The sequence below is a fragment of the Periplaneta americana genome, chromosome 2 (assembly GCF_040183065.1).
Source record: "Periplaneta americana isolate PAMFEO1 chromosome 2, P.americana_PAMFEO1_priV1, whole genome shotgun sequence".
NCBI classification, from domain to species: Eukaryota; Metazoa; Arthropoda; class Insecta; order Blattodea; family Blattidae; genus Periplaneta; species Periplaneta americana.
The window spans coordinates 174,999,302-175,005,301 of record NC_091118.1 but is presented as its reverse complement, the minus strand read 5'-3'; the positions used below and the strand labels follow the sequence as shown (position 1 = coordinate 175,005,301).

General features: G+C 33.5%; 1 protein-coding gene across 2 annotated transcripts in view; it reads left to right on the top strand.

The window, feature by feature from the left end:
• The first annotated feature begins 686 nt into the window (after positions 1-686).
• LOC138694850 (leucine-rich repeat neuronal protein 1-like) overlaps positions 687-6,000 on the top strand; it is a 34,865-nt gene continuing 29,551 nt past the window's right edge. The window contains exon 1 of one of the 2 annotated variants that reach the window (XM_069818973.1): positions 687-1,281. The gene's annotated coding sequence lies outside the window, so the exon portion shown is untranslated. Of the gene's footprint in view, positions 1,282-4,099; positions 4,234-6,000 lie in introns of those variants that run through there. The other variant, XM_069818972.1, reaches the window with a different exon arrangement.

Here is a 6,000-nt window from a genome sequence, read left to right as displayed (position 1 = left end):
CTTCATTTCGATTGAAGTTGTTCTTGTGCTTATAGATTTCAATGGCCTCTCGATGTAATATGGTATAGAAGTGTGGCGTGCTGCTTAGGATGTCAGTGTTCTCGAACCTGATGTTGTGATCCCATTCCATTCAGACCCTAAATACCATAATGCAACCCAGTCACGGTCTCAGTCATTCCTGGCACGCTAAGGAGATCTTTGCGCTCCTGTGTGTCACACCACTGAAGATGTCTGCTGGAGTAGCAGACGAAACTTATAGTAACATCAGCTCCAACAGACCATGGCCCTTTAGCCCAGATAACATCAATCTCAATGACGCCAGCTGTGAAAGCCTACATTCCAAGATTAACCTATATCATCCCCACATAACAGCAGTACCTTCTCCATTCTCTTTCCAATCACATCACATTATTATTATTATTATTATTATTATTATTATTATTATTATTATTATTATTTACTGGCTTTTAAGGAACCTGGAGATTCATTGCCGCCCTCACATAAGCCCGCGATTGGTCCCTATTATTATTATTATTATTATTATTATTATTATTATTATTATTATTATTTACTGGCTTTTAAGGAACCTGGAGATTCATTGCCACCCTCACATAAGCCAGTGATTGGTCCCTATTATTATTATTATTATTATTATTATTATTATTATTATTATTATTATTAACTACTCATAAATCTTCTGATATTACACTCGATTTGCGATGCATTATTGTTTAACTACGTTTATATATGTATATTATTTAAAGCCAGTCTGAATGTAGGGAAGAGATATGGTTTACAAACTGATAAAATAACGATTTTTCGTAACACTCAAACCTCGGAATGCAACAATCATGTCTTACTGGTATGGCCATGGCAACTGTTAATACTACATTGTCAGCATTCAAAACCTGGCTATTGTTTTATTTATTGTCTTACTATTCGTCGTACATTTTTTAGAAAGTTAAACTGCAACATGTGCTTAGAAACAAAACGAGTTGACTGGATATTTTGCAGTCATTTGTTGCATAATTGTGATAATTTTGTAAAGTTATCTATTCTGATAAGTCACTCAACCATTTCAAATACCAAGGTCTCTAGGTATCATGTAACAAGGAATGAGCTGTCTATTGCCTAGTAGTTACTTGTCCTAACACAAGTTCATAAAGTTGAACAGATGCTTATTTGCATCATGTTAGGAGGTAAAGCTGTACCACTTAAACATTACAAAGACATGTGAGAGCAGGGAGCTATAGACTTCTTTCATAATCTCAACGTTAGTAGGTGAGTTAACACTGTAGTTCAGTTGTTTTTATATCAGGAAAAGTTAAAGATACTTCCCTCCCCTGTTGATACTGAATGGAGTCCACACTTGTGGAGTAAGAATCAGCGCGTCTGGCTGTGAAACCAGGTGGCCTGGGTTCGAATCCCGGTTGGGGCAAGTTACCTGGTTGAGGTTTTTTTCAGGGTTTTCCCTCAACCCAATATGAGCAAATGCTGGGTAACTTTCGGTGCTGGACCCCGGACTCATTTCACCAGCATTATCACCTTCGTATCATTCAGACGCTAAATAACCTAGATGTTGATACAGCATTGTAAAATAACCTAATAAAATAAATAAAAAATACTCAATGGATGGCATTCACATTTTCAGATTTTAATCTATTAACCCATATAACATGTACTAATTCATTTACCTTCAAAATTAAAATTTGACGAAAATTACGAGAGAAAATTAAATATCTGAAGTACTGATAAAATTTAAAAAACCTTCTTCTACAATGGCACCACAGCCCGCAATCGAGTCTTGGCCTCCTCTATTCTTTTCCTCCATATAAAATCCTACGTCCTGTAATTCGGATATTCGTTCTGTAGTAAGTGCTTTCTACGGAAGCATGTTTATCAGTTAGGCGTTGAAATGATCCTTTTTATTACACTTTTAAGTTGGAATGCAGAAAATGTGACCCGAAAAATAGACAAGTTTGGGAAATTTTTGTATGATAAAAACACCTTTTATTTCTGTGGCCGGGAGGAAAAAGGTCTTAGGTCAATTTTTTGTGAAAAAGATAATTTTATATATTCTGAAAGCAAAAACAATTCTCTACAATCTGGTAAAACAGTTAACGTCAAATAAGACTCCTCACTGAAGTTATAGAGCATTACCAAATGTCTAAGTACTTTTTGAATCAAATAAAGGACTTAAGAATATTTATTTTAATACTTAATTCCTTTTTATATTATAAAAATCTCATTTTCACAAAAAATTGACTTAAGACCTTTTTCCTCCCAGCCACAGATTTATATTACGTGCTTTTATTGCATTATCTGTGCTTTTTTTTATCCAGATAGTTCTTGGTACAGTGTACATTTATCTATAGTACAGAGGGTAAAAGAAAAGCTGTTTCCTGATGGTATATCTTAAGATTGAATTTCTTCATTCTATTTCTCTTTGTATGTTCGTGTGTATGTGTGTAACTGAAGCTTGTAAATAAATAAGGAACTACGAAGAATCGTGAGTGAAAGACTGGATATCATTTTTTTAATATATAATGTCATTGAGAGGAAAAGTACAGAATGTGTAACTTGTGTGCCTCGGGTTAGATGTATGTGCAGGAAAATAATTTTTCAAGACCTTCTGTACTGTAGCAGCAAGAGAAATGAACAGTGAACTGAATTGTCAAGTTTTATTGTGAAAAGAGGAGATTTGTGTAAATTGAAACTATAAACAATCTATCATAAAGTCGCTGACTACTACTTTTTATATGGATATATCGACAGCCGCACTTTCCTCTGTATCTGGTGTTGTTACTATGAGAATTTGCGTGTCACAACCCCTGCATCCGTAGCAGGCTTCTTGACCACCAGGCTGCTGAACGAGCTTCATTCCATTTTGCAAAATATTTTTGTGTATTTATATATATTATAATATAAATAGCATATATGAATATTTATTATATACGATATGTTGTCTAGATTGATGCGAACTGTCACAAGAATAATTGAAATATTAATTTTATTTTCCATAAGAAAAGAGTTAAGCCCAATGTGATAGTCATTTGTCTGCTTCATTTCTTAATTTGTGTAAGCACTGGCAGTCTGTCTTAAACTTATCTCGACACAGCACAGATTTCTTGACGTATGATTCACTTTGAAGAAGTGTTAGGTAGTACTTATGACTGATAATAAGAGTATGATAATGATAAAGAATTTATCTCTCCATTTTTTACTTCTTAAGAAATGAAGTTCTGAGATGAACATACTTGTAATTATGACTGAATTGTTATTCCCGGAAAATATCATAATAATAAAATGACGTCTAAACATTGGGAAATAATCAGATTTGTTGTACTATTAACATGAATTGTGGACCAAGACTTGCTTCTCTTTTAATGTGGTATTTGGTGTTTTAAATCCGTTTCATTTATGTTCAGCTTAATTTTAATCAACTCAGTAAGTCACTTCTTTTTGTAATATATAATTCTTAATCACCTAACACAGTCGTGGCTTAATAGACTCCAACAGCTGCCAGCACACTTACACAATGTGACAGTCAGTATGGAATTACTCTTCTAGTTAGAGCTGTATTGATATTATTTGGCAATTACTATAGATTGCTGTGACTCACAGAAAAAACGAGTAAAGCCTTACAGTCAAATGAATGTAACTTAGTCAAGCACATAGATGTATGTACTTACTTTTTAAAGTACATAACTTGTTATCTAGGTATCTTTTTTTTTTTTTTTTATTAAGTTTAGTTTACATTCCATTTCTTTACAGTCATTTTTCTTCATGTGTACTCATAGATTTTAATTCTTTACTTATACCGCACTTGAACAAACATGACAGGTTAAAAGGGCTGTGTAAACTTAAGTTTCTGTTGTGCTTGTATGATTAAAAAGATTGACCAAATATTAGGTTTCACATTTTTTTTGTAATTGTTTGTGTATATTTTTGTATATATTGGTAATTTATTCACTGCCATACAGTGTCCGAGAAATAAAGTTTCATTTTGATTTCCTCTGTGTATGAGTGATTAACATTCCAAGAACTTCCTTAGAGTTAGGAAATCTAATTCCATTGATGAAACAAGGTGTGGTGAGTGCACAGCTCCAAAGTCTCGGTGTGATAGATAAGAATTTTTATCAGCAGTCAGTTGAGATAAGCTGCAATTAGCACACATCAGTTTCTTTTACACTAACGGCAAGAGAAGGCATTTGTAACAATCAATATTACGAGGTAATTATTTATTAATTGGTACAACAATTAAACAATTATTATATCTTGAATTTATTGTAATTATAGGAAATCAGAATCACCTCTACTTTGTGTTAAGACTTCTAATAGACAATAAAATTATGTAGTTATGTGTATAGAAGCTGCTCCAGTAACCAGAACGTAATTTGAGTTCCCATTTTGATTCTCAGCTACTGCAGCAATATTTCTGGTAGGTACTTTTTTTCGCATTTCATCTGAGTGAATACAAAATTAGTAACTCAGCAGTAACTTTCCATGACCCTAGGTTGACAACAAAATCTTTCTAAATTCTGCTAAAGTGACAATGTGGTGAATTCTTTTCATGAGATTGGAAAGATGGTGGATTTTGTGATTGTGATGATAAAAGAGTTGGTGGATGTGTTGATGTGGGGGGGGGGGGGTTATGAATATACAAAAAGAGGGAACAAGAAATAAAACTGAAAATTAGATAACAAATGGAAATAAAGCGCTGATAGAAGTGTAGGTGAGATGGGCATGGGGGAATTTTAATTTATATTATTATTAACTTTTGCTGTGAGAAACAGGCTCCACTGGACAATAATTCCCTACCTCATAATCAGGGAACGGATTTATATGGACTAAAAATATATGAAATATGTAAATATATATGTAGTTATTTTTACCAAAATATGGAATTAAATATGGATTTTTACCAAAATATGGAATTAAATATGGACTTAAAATTATAAAAAAATGACTATGTACGTTAAATATTGGTACATTTTAATCAAACTAAACAAAAAATATAATGGACGTACCTTATCTTCCAATGTAGTTTCAACAAAACACAATTTTTATTGTCTGTTACCATAACAATAGGTTACAAACATTTCTTTCAAGTGCTGAAAAGTGAATCTTCTTCTATTGTCTCTGAGGATAGATTTATACTGACTAAAAGAGCGTTCGACGTCACAAGAAGTAACTGGTACATAATTCAATTTCACAATGTCTGCTGGGGATAAATCCAAGTTAATCTTCACTGTTGATTCACCACTCATCACAGCAACAACCTTTTGTAGTTCTTCATATCCAGGGTTTTTTGAAAGTACAGTGTCCACCTTAGCTCTTACTGCATCTGCAACTTTACCTCTACCACGATTCAGTTGTTCCACAGTACTATTTATAATTTCAAAACTTTCAGATAGTGAAAGGTGCCTATTTTGGAGACTTTTGAGCGTTTTTATGATGCATGAAAATGTATGCTGAATGTGAGCTAAGTCATTCTTCACACTTATGTCACAGGTAACTGTTTTCGCAGTATCAATTGAGACTGCATCTTCAGAGTCCAATGCAAGGAGAACATTGTTAATAGAGTCTATATGTTCGGCATAATATTCAACTGCTTCTAGCCATGTACCCCATCTAGTTAAAATTGGCTTTGGTGGCAATGGAATTTCAGGGTACATTTCTTTCAACACGTTAACTCTACTGGGAGCTTTGAGAAATACTTTTTTCACTGATGAAATCAACAAATCTACTTTAGGGAAATTGTCTCTGACCACTTCTGCCACACGATGAAATGCATGCGCCACACAAGTAAAATGAGTCAATTTAGGATATACAACAGATAATGCTTGTCCAGTTTTGACCATATAAGGGGCAGCATCGCTAATAAAGAATAACACATTATCGTACATAATACCCTTTGGCCACAGGATACCCATAGCTTCGTTGAACAGTTTAACTATAGTTTTGTTATTGCACTTTTCTAGAACATCACAATGTAAA